Source organism: Sciurus carolinensis, chromosome 7, assembly GCF_902686445.1.
Source record: "Sciurus carolinensis chromosome 7, mSciCar1.2, whole genome shotgun sequence".
Lineage (NCBI taxonomy): Eukaryota > Metazoa > Chordata > Mammalia > Rodentia > Sciuridae > Sciurus > Sciurus carolinensis.
In genome coordinates, this window is record NC_062219.1 from 129,663,376 (window position 1) to 129,681,325 (window position 17,950).

The 17,950-nt window shown below is 43.3% G+C and overlaps 1 pseudogene; it reads right to left on the reverse strand.

Moving 5' to 3' along the window:
* Positions 1-5,136: 5,136 nt before the first annotated feature.
* LOC124989411 (vomeronasal type-1 receptor 3-like) lies at positions 5,137-6,027 on the reverse strand (annotated as a pseudogene).
* Between the last annotated feature and the right edge of the window lie 11,923 nt (positions 6,028-17,950).

Genomic DNA, 17,950 nt, shown 5'->3' on the forward strand with positions numbered 1-17,950 from the left:
TCTGGAGAGAAATAGATTCCCTGGTGTAATACAAAGCCAATCCCCTGCCCTTTCAGGTGCAACCATTTTCCCCGCCTCCCAACCACTTGTCAGTCTGTGATAAAGTTGCTCCACCCACTTCTCATGTTGCAGGAATTTCTGGCCTATGCTACAGCCATTTTCTGCTTCCCACTTGACATCCTAGCTTGTCAGTCTGAACATGCTAGCTAGCTATTGGTTCATCAGTTAGCTTGCAAGTATTCTCCTCCACAATTGTTTCCAATATCTGGGAGATTCCAATATCTGGGAGAAAAGTCCTTGCCGTTTTTCTCTTTTCCCTTCTTTTCAACCCCAGAGCTGACGCGCTAGTTGTCTGCATAATACAGTCTCTTGCATGAGGCCCTGTGTCCATTGTGGATTTTCTGGGAGCTATTGTGAGCCGCAACTGAGATGGGTGTTCAGAGCAACAGTTTCGACGGAAGGGCTGGAGCTACCACAGGTCCCAAGCTGAGCTGCATTTTTCCTTACACCTGGCTGCCCAGCACACGTGGGGTGGGAGCAGGAGGCAAGGTTTCTGCAGCACCAGGTGGACCTTAAACTTCCTCTACTCAGACCCCGTGAGCTTCCAGTGCCTGTCCTGACCTGATTCCCAGGTGTAAGACCCCAGCTGGGTGGGGATCTCATCCGCAACTCTGGGCTCAGTGGTGAGGTACCGACCTCCCCTGTGGTGCACAGGTGCTGGGCCCACAAGAGCCCCTCAACAGGCCTCCTAGCACAGCTGTGGTGGCCACGTCCCTGGGGCACAGCCTCCTGCAAGGCTGTGGCCCATCCCTGGGTTGACAGTTCTGCACATCTACCCAGGACCTGCCTGAGCCATGAACTGCAAGTTCAGTAACCTCTGCCTCAGGTCAGCGGCAGCACCTTGTGGGTGAGCATCCTACCCTCCTGGCTGCTGTTTGGAGATTCAAGAAGATCTCTGTCCCAAGTCCCTGAGCACTCCTTCAATATCCTTTACCTCTTCCCACCACTCACGGTGGCCCTTATTTACCTTGTGTTTTTTTTTTTTTTTCTTTTTCTTCTTTTTCTTGTAAGTAAGAGTGTGCTTGCATTTATGGTATTTATTTTCAAATGTCACAAAATTTCCGGGATATTCCTCAGATTTACTTCATGTAGCTATTGTTATTTTCATATGTAGCACATTCCTAAAGGAGGATTTGGTTTCAACAAATTCATAGCATTTAAGTAGCTTTTGTCACATAGAACATCAGTTTAATAAGGTTCTAAGAGATTGGTGGAAAAATACACAGAGATTGGACCAGCGAGGAGAGTGGAGGGGAGGGAAGGAGGGGCAGGGAAGGGAGCAGAGCATGTCATTACTAATTCTTGAGGGATCCAGATTCTCTAGTGCAAATGGACAAAGTGGTTTCCCAATTAATTTAGTATTTCTTATTTACATGTGTACTGGTATTTGACACCTCTGTCCAATTAGGAGGGTAATTGGAATTTTTATACCTCCAAAATTCAAATTTTTTTTCCTATTTACATTGGTTCTATTATAAAGTTTAGATTATTAGCTACATATATGTTCCAAATTCTTTTCAAAGAACAAACATCTTTTTATAGTTTTGGCCATTTGCATGTCTCTTTTGAGAAAATATCTACTCAGGTACTTTGCCCATTTTTAAATGGAATTACCTGCTTTATTTGCAGTTGATTTCTTTACACAGCTCGGAAGCTAGCCAAGGTTTGCACGTTTTCTCTCCCACTCTGTCTTTTCATAATTTTGGTTGTTTCTCTTGATGTGAAGAAACGTTTTCTCTTGCTGTAGTACCAATTTTAATTTGTTCTTTTTGTGGCCTATGCTTTTGGTTCCATTTCTATAAGTCATTGCCAAGACCTTTCCCCTTGTTTTTGAATAGAGCTGAGTGCCTTATATTTAAGACAGATAAGTTTCAACTCTGTCCTTTGGCATGTGGCTGCCTAGTTTCCCCAACCCTGTTTATTGAAGAGGGAGGAAGAAGAGGTAAGATTCCCTGGAGCTCACAGTGAATTCCCTGGAAGAGAAAGCCAACACAGATGACCACTCTGAGCACAGAGCCCAGTGAATGATGAGCACCCCAGGACTTCTCCCATGACCTTCGGAACATTCTTTGGAGAAAGAGCCATTTTTTGAACCTTCCTCTGCTTCACACTGGCCGGAAAACCAGCTGCCTGTGTCCTATCAACATTCTTCTCCATTAAACTGCAGGTTCTCCTGCTGTGTGAGCTACTGCTCAGACTGGTTGTGGACCACAGGGCCCCTCAGGAGCAGAAGCAGCTCTGCAGACTGCTGACCAGTGCTGCAGGTGAGTTGCTCACCCACAGTGCACATGCTCTCCCTGAACGCCTCCCCAGCTGGGACCCCACTCCAGGCAGCCTGTGTGCACCCAAGGGCCGGGGACTTCAGAAGGAGTCTGGACTGAGGATGAGGCAGTACTGTGCTCTGTACACAGGAGGGTAGAGGAAATTTGAAGGTTGAGACTGGAAAGCTCTCTGGGCCACAGCCCCATGATCCTGATTCTGTGGATGAGACAGGAACCATAGCTCCCACCTGGAGGAAGTTGAAATAGCTCCATAGACTCAAAGGCTCTTGTCCTTTCTTAAACAACCATGGCTTTTTAGATTCACTTATGAGTGAGATCACACAGTGTTTGTGGTTCTCTGTCTGACTTATTTCACTTAACCTAATGTCCTCCAGGTCCGTCCACCTCACACACAATGTACTCACCATGAGGAAATGGTGAGGTAGACCTGGGTGTGGCTCAGTGTTCAACCTGCTTATCTAGAGGTGAGCCCTGAGTTCCATCCCTGGGACCACAACAAACAAGAACAATAAAGAAAAAGAGCAAGAAAATATAAAGTGGTACAAATGCTAATTACTCTCAGTCACTATCAATGTGTGCATGGATCATAACTCACAAATATACAAATCTTGTGTGTCAATGAAGAAATTTAAAACAAAAATAAATCAAGAAATCATGATTAGATGTGATTTCTGCAGGTGTACCTGGAGGGTGGAGGTGGTGGTGTGGTGGCTTCCTTTCACTGGTCCTCCAGCACTTCTGACCTCTCACTCTCCTGGAGCTTCAGTTCTGCATCAAGTTCATCTGTCAGGTCCCAGCAGGACAAGGGAAGCTGTGCCACCCTTCATGGCCCTGGCTTCCAGAACATGGCTGTGTGCCTTTGTTTTTCATGATGGAAAACTTGAAGCACACATTCAGAGAAGCAGAGTGCACTACCTGGACCATGATCCAACACTTAGCTTCAGCTGTCACCTGCTAACCTCTTTCAGCTGTCCCCTCTCCTTCCTCTCCCCCCACACAAGAAAGTTTTAAACAGATACCATTCATCATTTTATTCCACTATTAAATACCTCAATATACATTGTGATAAGTAATACTAAAGATAACAACTGTGCCTATACTGCCACACAAGGATACCAATCTGTACTTTTACACAGCATTTCTCCATTAGTACTCACTCAAATTTTTTTGATTATCTTATTACTAATTACTTAAAGTTTGTTTGAAATGAGACCTCAGTAAAATACAATGCTGTGTTCTTTGCAAACATTTCCTAGATGTCTTGTGATCTATGAAATTCTCACTTCCCTTTTTAAAATTCTTGTCATATTTAAATTCTTAAGAAATTGGGACACTTCTCCAATTGAACTTTCTACATTTAAATTTTAGTCCTGGCCATGTGGTTGTTAAACATGCTCTTATCCATCATATTTCCTGTAATTTCAGTAGATTTATAGGCTTAGGCTTCAGCCAGGTCCAGACATGAAGGAGGCAAATTTCCACTAAGAGTTTATGAAATAAGTCATCAAATTCTGATGAATAGTATTGTGGTAGATCAGGATGCTATAGGGGCACATGAAACCTTGGAATAGATTTCAAAGCAATATACAATTTAGAGCAAAGCTGTGTATGCTACAGGAAATAATTCACAAAGGGTTCATAGCATGCTTGCTATTCCAGGTGGAGATGTGTGACAGAGGATTCTTAAAGGCATAGGGTTCACCTGCTGGGCTATGAAGTTGGGTAAGCCCTTTAGCATCTCCTAGAGGGAATCATCCAGGCCTTAGGAAACCTGGAATGCATTGACGGCTTAGCACGTCAAGTCTTCTCCCTCAAATTAGTGGGGTCCTGAGGACATGCCTTTCACCACAGCCATGAAAACTGTGTGAAGAGAGCCCCATGTCCTAGAGGGACACTGCGGTGCATCTCCCCCCTTTACAGGAACAGAATTCTTCAACATAGGGACCATTGACCCCCAGCTGCCAGGGAACACACCTCGGACTCACCCTGTGTTGTGCAGATGGCCAGTGCTCAGAACAGCCTGACCCACAGACATGTTTGGCCTTACAACTGTATCATGGTGTCTGGTGTCTGCAGAACTCCAGTATATGGAGCTCTTATATTCTTAGTTCAGAACCAACCCACACACAGGTATCAGGTAGAACACATGCTGTAGCAATCACATTTATGATGAGCTCATTTTGAAAAATAGTTGATGGTGTTTTATTTATTATATAGGTTTACAAAAAAATTCTTAGATGCCATGGAGATAGGATTAGCCCTTGTTGTTTGAGCTCACCATTCTTTTGTAAATTCCATAATCCCTTTCTATGAAAGGAAACTCATGTGTATTTTCAAATCACAAAAAGGTACTCCTTTGGCTAGTATATAAGAGGTGTTTCTGAAGGTTTTTCCCACTATAATTCTCAAAAAACAAGTATATTTTTGGATTGGGTCCTAGAAATGGAATTCTAGGACCAAAGGGCCAGCACTATCAATTTAGAATAAGGTATATAATGGTGATCCTACTCCCTACTGGAGCAGTGCTGGTGAAATGCAGGTCTCACAAAGACCATGATCACAGTCACCAGCTGAGGGACACCTTACAGCAGAGATTTCTGAATCGCTACAGGTTTCTCTGACTTCTGGGTCAGCTCTGGCTGCAGGACATCAGAATTTTTATTGAAATTAAATCCAGAATATCAAAGATACTTTGCCTTAATTCTGTTTAAAACACAGTTTAACAGAATTTAGAGTTCTTTCAAAATTACTGAAAGGATCAGTGAAATAGGTATTTTCTCCATATCTTTCCTTCTCACTGAGCAAACCAACAAGTAGCAAAGTGTCCATCTCTGTGAATCTGCAAACATGGGCTCACAATTGCATAACCAATGGTGAGAAATTCATGAAGACCATTTGCAATGGAATCTGTTCCTAATGAGAAAGTTAAATATAAAGAAGTAAAACAATTTGTCCAATAGAAGAATAGAAAACAGAGCATCAGAAGGAGAACCCTTTGAGCAGCCTTCTTCTCAGGGGGAGTTCTGTAGAGAAGCTTGGAGGTCTGCAGATAGAGGATGTGCTAGTGGTGCTTGTGCAGGAGGAAAACCATGTAGCCACTGGCCCAGCCCATGACACCCTGGAGCACAGCATCTCGAAGAACCATGAGAACAATAAAAATCCATCTGATTATCCTGTTTTCTGATTCAAAATAACAGTAGTCTTTTTTTTACTGATTTGATATATTCAGACTGCTGACATGTTTGATGTAAAATGGTAAGTTCATGCTTATCAAGGAATTGAGAATCCAGAAGAAGAACAACAAGGGAAGGATGTTCCATGCAGACCTGGGATGCATCCACCTCCATCTGAAGGTTCTGGGACTGATGATGATGGCCTGAACCACTGTGAGGAGACTGGTGGTTCTGATGGACAGGCCACGGGCCACCCTACTGAGGTAAATCAAAATCTTACAGCCTACCATATCCATGAGGTTTATTAACACAAAAATGGATATTGTCCTTGTAATTCCTTTTGTCACAAGTGTTATTGTATTTGTAAAAGCCAAATTGATGAGAATAAGCTGCACAGATTTCATAGTGCTTCTAAACAAGCACATATAGTTCACAAAGACCAAGATGTTCCCCACAATGCCAAGTCCTGTTGCAAACATGAAGATTGTTCCCTTGGTAAGATTCAAAACCATTGCTTACTTCATAGGCAGAAAAACTCGGATGCAGCAGCAACTTTCTGAAGGAAGCAAGAGTGGTGATGATATGTATCTGCAAAAGTGTTTCAAATCAACAATTTTATAGAGTTTATGAATATTCGGGGTTTATGTAATGGTGCTGATATTTGTCTCAAGGCATATTTCTGTTCTTGTGGCACTCTTTGTACATCATTCTATGTAGTTTCAGATGACATCTTGAAGACTAAAATTCAAAAATCTAAACTTTGAACCCAGAATGTTTTCAAAACTGCATATTAACAAACCAATCTAGTCATTAAATTCATAATATGCTTCCTGTATTCAACCTGTGTGCAAATGCAAAAAACCCCAATTCCCCAAGCAAGAATTTCTCTCTCTTTTATTTCATTTTAACATATTCTCAATTATTTATTCCCAAGAGTCAGGAGCTGATGTTTGGTCTGACTACCTTCCCCAAACCTTATACACAGATACTTTTAGAATGATGTTGCTTCAGTGTCTTTAACATCTTGTAATTTCAACTAGTTACAAAATACATACCATCTTTCATTTTGTTTTATATTCCTTTCTAACTCTCATTTTTGTTCATCCAAGAAATTCCCATTAGATTCCTCAGAAAGCTTGGAATGGAACCACCATTTGACCCAGCTATCCCACTCCTTGGCCTATACCCAAAGGATTTACAATCAGCATACTGCAGTGAAACAGGCACATCAATGTTCATAGCTGCTCAATTCACAATAGTCAGATTGTGGAACCAACTTAGATGTCCTTCAATTGATGAATGGATAAAGAAACTGTGGCATATATATACAATGGAATATTACTCCACCATAAAGAATGATAAAACTATGGCATTTGCAGGCAAGTGGATGAAATTGGAAAATATCATGCTAAGTGAGATAAGCCAATCTCAAAAACCAAAGGACAAATGATTTTGCTGATAAGAGGATGATGACACATAATGGGGGGTGGGATGGGTTAGTGTTAGGGTTAGGGTTAAGTTTAGGTTTAGGGTTAAGGAGAGTGGTCAGAATGGAGGAAGGAAGGACTGTATAGAGGGAAAAGAGTGGTGGGAGGGATGGGAGGGGTGGGGGGGAAGGGAAAAAATAACAGAATGAATCAAACTATGTATGTAAATTTATGTAAATTTATGATTACACAAATGGTATGCCGTTACTCCATGTACAAACCGAGAAACAACATGTATCCTTCTTGTTTACAATAAAAAAAGACGGAGGGGACCTGGAGATGTAGCTCAGTGGTAAAGCACTTCTGGGTTCATGTCCGAGGACCAAAAGAAAAGGGGGGTGTCAGTATCATAAAAAAATGAAACTCTCATTATAATTTTACATTTGCAAGTTTTATATCTTTGATGATAATACTTTTATATTTCTAAACTTTTGAACACTAAAATGACTTTATGATTTCACTCCTTAGAAATAATCAGTTGTATTTTTCCATCTTCAATAGAAAATCAAACTGTATAACCTTGCAGATAGAATACTAGCACTTAGAGATGATCAGGCAAAGGCTTTGAGGAACCAGTCTTTTCTCAGAAAATCAGATAACCAGGAGATGCAGCAAAGGAGGGTCCCTAGAAGAAACGAGGAATGCTCCTTTTTGAGGTTCTTTTTCAGTGGTTAGGTAGGCGTGTAATGTCCCATCTGGACCCACACCTAACAGGTTAGACCAGTAAGCATGTCCATCCTATGCCCAGTTCTTTCAAAAAACTCAAGAAAAATTTACTGCTCCCCTTCTGCATAGTACTGGGCTAAGTTAAAAGTATGAAACCTCAAACTACAGTAACAGACTGAAAAATCAGCAGGAATCCCCACAAGAGAAACTGATTTGAAAGGAGAGTTGTTGTTCATTGAACCTGCAACAAGAGGCATGTAGTGAAGCTGACTTGCACACACAGATTTCACTATGACAGCAGAAGGGACACTTCCAAACAGGCAATGCCGTGCACTTCAGGTCACACCAATGTAATGCAGGAGCTAAAATGGTGTCTGGAGAAACTGGTGTCCAAACTTACGTGAAAACTGAGGAGCTGACAGAGTCATAAAGCAGGTCAAATGAAGGCTGAGGAATTCTGAGTTTTCCTGGATGCCTGAGAGCACTTCTGTCTTTCTGTCTTCAGGACCCACCGCAGAGCTCTCGGTGAATCCACACCCTGTACACAGGGATAAAGAAGCTCCTACACATCTACAGAGACCTCAGCTGTAAACAGCCACTTCTTCTTCCTGGCCCAGGTGCTACCTTCAGATACACGAGAAGAGGAAAGACCCTGAGACTCTGACCTCTCAGCAACCCCCTTGCTCAGTCAGACAGAGGAAGATCTGTGCTGCTGAGGGACTGTCACATGTGCCTGTGAGCAAACCAGAACCTCAGGTCAAATCAGACCCACTCACCTTGATGGCTGTGATGCAGACAAGCTCGGCACTGGTCCTTCTGACAAGGGGCAGCTTCCCAGGTCCCATTTGTACCCTCTGGATTTGTGGAGCTCTTGCATCCCATGAACCACCACCAGGACTCCAGTTGTCAAAGTTGACACCTGTCAGAGAGAAGCAAAGCCCTGCAGAACTCAGTCCCTGAAGGACCATTTTCCGTCTCCCTCCACAATTACTGCATTTCTTGGGCTCAGAGGTGACCTCAGTCTTAATTAAGAGTTGATTGTTTTAGTAGAATGGTGTGCAGTGAGACAGTCAACAACTAGCCCATCATTTCTACTAGTGCTTCAATATCTCTCGCCTTCTCCAATTTTTTCCAAAGCTCCATGCTGTGAACCAGATGGGCCAGATTCTGAAGAATGGATTGAGTCACTTCCCTTCTTCCTCATTCCTTCTTTAACTCAGAAAAAATAATAGATGACCAGCCCTTGGAACTCTGCTTTCTGAGAGTCCGAAGCATGGATGTGGACAGGACAGACCCCCTGCTCAACCTGTGAGCATCAGCAGCTCAAGATCTTTGCCACAGTTGTTGCTTTAGTATTTGTACATTAAATAATAAATGTGACTGGACAACTAGATGGGCTTGCCCACCCTGATCAAACCCACCCTGCCTTAGGCATCCTCGTGGCTCTGTGTGAGTCTTCATTTCCAGTGTTCATTCTACCCTCTAGGGGCATGTTCTAGCCCCTGGTGCAGAGGGATGGAAATGAATTTGGGCACAGGGCTGAGGTGGGAGGGGAGTGTGGGGGTTTTCCACATTCCACGTGGATGAGGGGGAGAGTTTCTTCTGAGCATGATGGTGCCAAGAATGAATTAAGAACTAATAAACTTATCTAATCAATAAACACAGAACCAATACTCTTCAAATGGAAGGGCATGTGACGGATTGCTTAATGCCAAATGTGGCCTTCAAAAATGAGCAGAAGCCCCACCTTCACCTTGTAGTTCCACAGGTAAAGGTGCTGGGACTGGGAGGGGCTGCTTCTGTGAGGATCAGGATGGGGTGGAGCTGGGGGAGCCATTTGCTTAGGGAACTAGCATGTCCCCTGATGCTAACCACTCGCACAGGGGCCACCTACTCCAGGGCGATCTGGAGCAGTCTCTCATGGTTGCCAGCTCCTGGGAGTCAGGCCTCTGTGTCCCGTGGATCAGCCAAGCCTGATTCTGCTAGACAAGGAAGGATCCCCACAGGGGAGGGCAGCATTGTCCCTTCAGAACCGAGAGCAGCCTGGGCTGGCCTGGAGATGGGCTCCTGGTCCCTGGGCTTCCTCTGTCCTGTGTGAGTGTGTTCTAACTACCTAGAGGCACCCCAGGCACAGGACATAGGCCATAATCCTGTGCCACAAAGGAGGAGCCACCTGAGTCACCTCCCTAGTTGTGAGAGAAAACCCAGGTGGGCAGGGGCTTCAGGCACTCAGGTTCTTGTGATGGGTTTAAGGCTAAACACAAAGTGAAATAAAACAATAATTAATTGTCCCTGGCTGTTATGGTTTGGATATGAGTGTCCCTCAAAAGCTCAGGTGTGAGAAAATGCATGAAGGTTCAGAGGACGTATGATGGTGTTCTAAGAATCTGAACCCAATGAGTGATTTAACCCCTGTTAGGGATGAACAGTGGTAACTAAGGTGGTGGGTGTGGCTGGAGGAGGTGGGAATCAGGGCATGGCGTTAGGTATATTTTTTGTATCTGGAGAGTGGAGTTCTTCTGCTTCCTGATGATGTGAGCTCCTTCCCTCTGCCACACTCTTCTGCCTTGAGGTTCTGCATCACCTCGAGCCCCGAGGAATGGAGACAACCTTCTATGCATTAAGACCTCTGAAACTGTGAGCCCTCAAATAAACTCTCCCTCCTCCATGGTTGTGTTGCTCAGGTCATTTGGTCACAGCAGGAAAAGCTGACTCAAAAGCTGGTGCAGTAAGTAACATTTTTGTTGGTCACTTTTTAATTTTGTTTAGAAATGCAAAAATTGCATTTTTGCACCCTTGAGAGGTACATTAATCCTTGTAAAAGCTGTGTCCTGCTCTCACCAGTTTTAAGACCCAGAACTGTGTTCCCTGGGGTCCCTTTAGATGTAGGATCATGAAGATCAGAGCCTGCCTGCTAGTTTGTGCAGCAGGAAATGAGTTTAACTTGGGATCTGATCCAAGTTACAAATCATGTGCTGTTAAAAAGACATGATGACCAAACTAAACAAATGCCAGTGATCTCCAGTAAGTGCAGAATGAGCACGTTACAAAGATTGCAGTCGAGTCTTGTGACTTGAGGAAGGGCTGTCCTTGCTACCATCTGTGTGGACATGTTGCCATGAAGCCACAAAGAAGAGGCCTTCACCACGGTCTCCTAGAACAGTAAGATCCCAAAATGAATCAGAACCACAGGAGAGTCCAAGAAGAAGAGCACTTGACAATGAAGCACAAGACTCTGCCTCAATTCATTTTTTGTTCTTTAATTATTATTTTTATTTGATTCATTGCACTTACTTCAAATAGAGCAGTAATCTCCAGTATTTTCAGAGAACTCAAAAATTTTTACAGCAAGAATACAAATAACCCAATCAATAAATGGGCTAAGGAAATGAGCTGACTCTTCATAGAAGATTTCAAAGCAATCAACAGATACATGAAAAAAAAAACATTCAGCATCTCTAGTAATAAGGGAATTGCAAATTAAAACTACCCTAAGATTTCATCTCACTCTAATTATAAAGGCTATTATCAAGAATATAAACAACAATAGGTGTTGGCAACGATGTGGGAAAAAGGTATACTCATACATTGCTTGTGGGTTGCAAAATAGTGCAGCCACTCTGGAAACCCATATGGAGGTTACTCAGAAAACATGAAATGGAACCACCATTTGACCCAGCTATCCCACTCCTTGACCTATACCCAAAGGACTTAAAGTCAGCATACTACAGAGATACAGCCACATCAATGTTCATATCTGCTCAATTCACAATAGATAGGTTGTGGAACCAACCTAGATGCCCTTCAATAGATGAATGAATAAAGAAACTGTGGTATATGTACACACTGGAATATTATTCAATCATAAAAGAGAATAAAATTATGACATTCATGGGAAAATAGATAGAGTTGGAGTATATCATTATAAGTGAAATATGCATCAATTCCAATGTTTGAAGTATGGACAGGTGAAATAGTTAAAGTAAAATCACAAGTGTTTCAAAGGCTTAATCAGATATCACACTAGCTCAACTGTATGTTCTACACACAATATTTCTTGTGGTTGAAATATAAGAATAATACAAAACAATATTTTCACTTAATTAAGAATCAGGATGTGCTGTGGACTGCTGAAGTCCAGACAATAGCACCAGGCAGTGAAGAGGTTTTAACAAGCAGCATCTTCAAACAATCATGAACTGTGATCAACCTTAACTTCTTATATATCTGTTAAAACTGCATTTAAATAATTAATAGGTCAGAAAATGCATGCAGAAATATGTGCAGGCTCACTACTATGCCTCCATTTACTTGGTTTATAGTCTTTGAAGCTTTTATATTCTTCAGGAAGTTTGTAGACAGATGAAATTCATATATTATTATATTCAATTTTAATATTATTGCTCTGCAAAGACTTCTCATCAGTCATGTTAGACATCATTGCATATCAACACAGTGGAGAAACTGTTTTTTCACAAGTTCAATAAACAGCATCAAATTATATGTATTGTTATATTCTATTTTAAATTCTATTATACTGCATCACTTCATGCACCTTGGATATAAATATGTATGAACATGCTTTCAACTTGTTCATTCTTTCACAACTTTAACAAAATCACCTTGGGTGCATGAATAGTTATGAATAAGTAAAATGGTCCTTTTACTGGATATTGACATTGGTTTTAAAATAACACAGGAAAGTGTAATAATTTCATAGCTTATGTCTTATGTGAGCAAGTACAACTGTAAGTCCACATCCCAGAAGGAAATTCTTGGGTTAACTGGTGAATATATAAATAATATATATCCCTTGATATAATCCTCCAAATTGTTTTTCGTCTTACCAGGAGATGTGGTTGTAGTGAACGTGTTGTCTCACATCAGTCACTATGGAAGGATGGCACAGAGGACAAGAGGGGACATCTGGGTCCTCCAGCTCCCTGTGACCCTTGTGACAAATGAAGACAGTCACCAGCTTTGTGGTGTGAGGGTGCACCACTCTGAGATTCAGCTACCTTTACTTGATTTTGCATCACACACACCAAGAGTCTAACAAGGATTCAAACACACTTACTGAAATGATCAGTAAATCTCACATTCTCTCAGTGTCTCTCTTATGAAGATGCCTGCATTCAGCCAGAAGTCCACCTCTGTGAACTAGCACAAATTAAGTGATGATTCCAGAACCAAGAGACAGAAATTCTTGAACATATTCTGTTATGGAATCCTTGTTTAAAGAGAAGTTCAGGTGTAAACCATAAAACCATCTGCCCAATAAAAGGAAAGAAAACATAGCAATAACAGAAGAGCACTTTTAGAGGCTTTCCTTCAGGCAGAGTTCTGTGGAGGAGCTTGGAGGACTGCATGTAGAGGACATGCTGGTGGTGCTTGTGGAGGAGGAACACCATGTAGTCACTGGCCCAGCCCATGATACCCTGGAACACAGTATCTAAAAGGATCATGAGAGCAAGAAAAATCCATCTGATTATCCAGTTGTCTGACTGAAAATAAAAGTAGTTGTCCCTTCTAATAATTTGTGATCTGTTCATGTGATGTGTTTAGTTGATTTTTTTTTAATGTAAAATTGTAAGTTCAGATTTCTCAAGACATTGAGTATCCAGAACAAGAGCAACAAGAGAAGGATGTTCCATGCAGACCTGGGCTGCAGCCTCCTCCACCTGGAGTCTCTGGGACTGAAGGTGATGGCCTGGACCAATGTGAGGAGACTGGTGGTGCTGATGGACAGTCCCTGGGCCACCCTCTCCAGGTAACCAAGAATCTTACAGCCTATATCATACAGAAAATTCATCAAAGCAAAATCTGCTATTGTCCTTGGCATTACCCTGGAAAAACTTGTTATCATGATTGCAAAAGCCACAATGGATGAGAATAATGTGTATGCATTTCTTCTCACTGCTTAAAAAATGCATATACAATGCACAAGAACAAAGGTGTTCCCCACAATGCAAAGTCCTGTGAGAAAGAAGTAATTGTCTTCATTGACAAGGTTCAAAATCATTTTATTTTTTGTAGGCAGAAAAACTTGGATGCTGCAAACACCTTTTGAAGGAAGCATCAGCAATATTTCTATGTATCTTCAAAAGTATTCACATCAAAAATTTTAAAAGTGAAAAAGCCCTCAGTACATAGTTCAATGTGGTGCGATTTCTTTCGTTGTTGTTGCAGTAGATATCATTCTATGTGGCACTCTTAGTGAGTCATTCTAAATAGCCTCAGATGCCATTTAGACAACTAACCTCCAAAATTCTGAACTGTCAATTCAATTCTTAGAAGTCCACATTAGCAAAACCAATATAAATGTTCAAATCTTTACTATCTCTCCTGTTTTCAATCCACGTATGACTGCACTAAAAATCTACCAACCAGAATTTCTCAACTTTTAAAAATTTTAGTCTAACATATTCTCAATTATTCTATTCCTAAATACACAAGGGCTCATGTTTGATCTAACTGCCTCCCACACACCCCATATAAAAACTTACAAAACTCTCGTGTTTCAAAGTCTTTTACATCTTGAAAATTCATCTAATATCAAAATACATATTATGTTTATTTTGTTGAATATTCTTTCTGTCTCCCTTTTTGGAAAAGTAAAAATTCAATTTTGCTTTTATGATTTCAAGTTTTATGTCCTTGATGACAGACAGTTTAAAATTCTGTACTTCTACACATCAAAAAGACTTTGTGGTCTTTCTGTTTACAACATTCATTATCTTTGGTATTCCTCAATCAAGACAGACTGAATGACATTTCCTTGTGGTATTCCAAAAGTTAAAGCTGAATCAATCAAAGGCCTCTAGGAACGAGGCTTCATCCTGAGAAGGTACTGTAATCCACAGGATGCAGTCAAGGACGGTGCCCTAAAGGAGCCATGGAGACTGCCAATGAGAGTCCTCAGGAGAGTGCCATAGCGGAAACATGGAGGATAGCTGTGAGAGTCCTCAGGAGGGTGCCATAGAGGAAACATGGAGGATATCTGTGAGAATCCAAAAGGGAGTGCCCTAGTGGAACAATAGAAGATACCTGTGAGAATTCTCAGGAGAGTGTCCTAGAAAAATGGAGGATGCTGGTGAGAGACCTCAGGAGGGTGCCCTAGAGCATCAATGGAAGATACCTGTAAGAATCTTCAGGAGAATTCCCTAGAGTAACCATGGAGTATATCTGTAGGAGTCCTCAGGAGTGTGACCTACAGGAACCATGGAGGACACCTGTGAGGGTCTTCAGGAAGGTGCCCTAGAGGAACCATAGAGGATACGTGTGAGAGTCCTCAGGAGGGTGCCCTAGAGCAACCATGAAGGATACTTGTGAGACTCTTCAGGGGAGTGCTCTAGAGAAAACATGGAGGACATCTGTGAGAGTCCTCCAGGGAGTGCCTAAAGGAACCATGGAGGATAATTCTGAGAGTCCTCAGGAGGGTGCCCTAGAGGATCCATGGAGGATGCCTATGAGGTTCTTTAGGATGGTGCCCAGAGGAACCATGGAGGACACATGTGAGAGTCTTTAGGAGGGTGCTGTAGTGGAACCATGGAGGATAACTGTGAGAGTCCTCAGGAGGGTGCCCCAGAGCAACCATGGAGATTGACTGTTAAAGTCTTCAGGGTGCTGCCGTAAAGGAACCAAGCAGGATGCCTGGGAGTGTCCTCAGGAGTGTTCCCTCAAGGAACAATGGATACATATGGGAGTCCTCAGTGGAGTGCCCAAGAGGAACCATGGAGACTGCCTGTTAGAGTCTTCAGGAGGGTTCCCTATAGCAACCATGGAGGATACATGATGGTGTCCTCAGGTAATTGCCCTAAAGGAATCATGGAGGATACCTGTAAGAGTCCTCAGTGCAGTGCCCTATGGCAACCATGGAGGATACCTGTATAAGTCCTCAGGAGGGTGCCATAGGGAATTCATGGAAGATACTTGTGAGAGTCCTCAGGGTATGGCCCTAGAGGAACCATGGAGGATAACTGTGAGAGTCCTCAGGAGGGTGCCCTAGGTGAACCATGGAGGATATCTGTGAGAGTCTTCAGGGGAGTGCCATAGAGGAACCATTGAAGATATGTGTGCAAATCCAAAGGAGGGTGCCCTCCAGGAACCATGGAGACTGCTGGTTAGATTCTTCAAGAGGGTGCCCTACAGTAACCATGGAGGATACCTGTGAAATTCACCAGGACGGTACCCTAGAGGAACCATTGAGCCTGAAGGTGAGAGTCCTCAGGAGGGTGCTCTAGAGGAACCATGGAGGTTACCTAGGGTAGTCTTCAGGTGGGTGCCCTGTAGGAACCATGGAGAATGCCTGTGAGAGTACTCAGGAGTGTGCCTTAGAGGAACCATGGAGGATGCCTATGAAAGTCTTCAGGAAGGTGCCCTGAAGGAACTATGGAGATTGCCTCTGAGAGTCTTCAGGGGGTGGCATAGACAGACCTTGTAAAATTCCTGTAAGAGTCCTCATGAGGGTGTTCTAGAGGAACCATGGATGATGCCTGTGAGAGTCCTCTGATGTATGCCCTAGAAAAATGAAGGAGGATACATGTGAGAGACCACAGGTGGGTGCCCTAGAGGAGCCAGGGAGGATACCTGTGACAATACTCAGAGGATTGCGCTAAAGGAACCATGGAGGAAATCTGTGAGGCTCCAGAGGAGAGTGCCCTTGAGGAAACATGGAGGATACATGTGAGAGTTCTCAGGATGGTGTGCTAGAGGAACCATTGAGGATACCTGTGAGATTCCTCAGGAGGGTGCCCTAGATGAGCCATGGAAAATTTCTGTGTGGGTCCTCAGAAGGGTGCCCAAGCGGAAGCATGGATTTGAATGTGAGAGTCTTCAGGAGATTGTCCTATGGAACCGTGGAGGATATCTGTGAGAGTCCTCAGGGGAGTGGTCTAGAGAGGAACCATGGATGATACCTTTGAAAATCCACAGGAGGTTGCCTGAGAGGAACCATAGAGAATGACTGTGAGAGTCTTCATGTGGGTGACCAGAGGAACCATGAAGGAAACCTGTGAGAATCTTCAGGAGTGTGCCCTAGAGGAACCATGGAGGATACCTGTGAGTGTCATCAGGGGAGTACCCTAAAAGAACCAGGGAAGATACAAGTGAGAGTCTTCAGGAGGATGCCCTGGATGAATAATGTTGGTTACCTGTGAGATTCTTCAGGAGGGCACCCTAGAGGAACCACTGAGACTGCCTGTGAGATTCTTCAGTAGGGTGCCCTAGAGGAACCATTGAGACTGCCTGTGAGATTCTACAGGAGAGTGCCATAGAGGAACCATGGAGCATACCTAGGGTAGTCTTCAGATGGGTACACTGTAGAAACCATGGAGGATACCTGTGAGAGTCTTCAGGAGGGTGCCCAAGAGGAACTATTGAGACTGCCTGTGAGAGTACTCAGGAGTGTGCTTGGAAGAACCATGGATGATACCTATGAAAGGCTTCAGGAAGGTGACCTAATGGAACTAAGCAGACTGCCTCTGAGAATCTTCAGGGGTGTTCCCTAGAGGATCCATGGAGGATGCCTGCCAGAGTCCTCAGGAGGTTGCCCTAGAGGAATCATGGATGATTCCTGTGACAGTGTTCCAGTTGGTTCCCTAGAGGAACCCTGGAGGATACGTGTGAGAGTCCTCAGAGTAGTGCCCTAGAGGAACCATGGAGGATATCAGTGAGAGTCTTCTGGAGGGCGCACTAGAGGAATCATTGATGATACCAGTGAAAGTCCTGAGGAGGGTGCCCTAGATAAAAGAAGGAGGATATCTGTGAGAGTCTTCAGGAAAGTGCCATAGAGGAACCATTGAGAATACCTGTGTGAGTTGTAAGGAGGGTGCCCTACAGAAACCATGGAGACTGCCATTTAGAGTCTTCAGGAGGGTGCCCTAGAGGAACCATGGAGGATACCTGTGAGTGTCCACAGGGGAGTACCATAGAGGAACCATGGAGGATACCAGTGAGAGTCCTCAGTAGGGTGCCCTAGATGAACCAAGAGGGTATCTGAGTGTTCAGGAAAGTGCCATAGAGGAACCATTGAGAATACCTGTGTCAGTTGTAAGGAGGGTGCCCTACAGGAACCATGGAGACTGTTGGTTAGAGACTTCAAGAGGGTGCACTAGAGGAACCATTGAGGATACCTGTGAAATTCATCATGAGGGTGCCCTAGAAGGACCATTGAACCTGACTGTGAGAGTCCTTGGGAGGATGTCCTAGAGGAACCATTGAGGATATCTTTTAGTGTCCTTAGTATGGTGCCCTAGATAAACCATTGAGTATATCTGTGAGA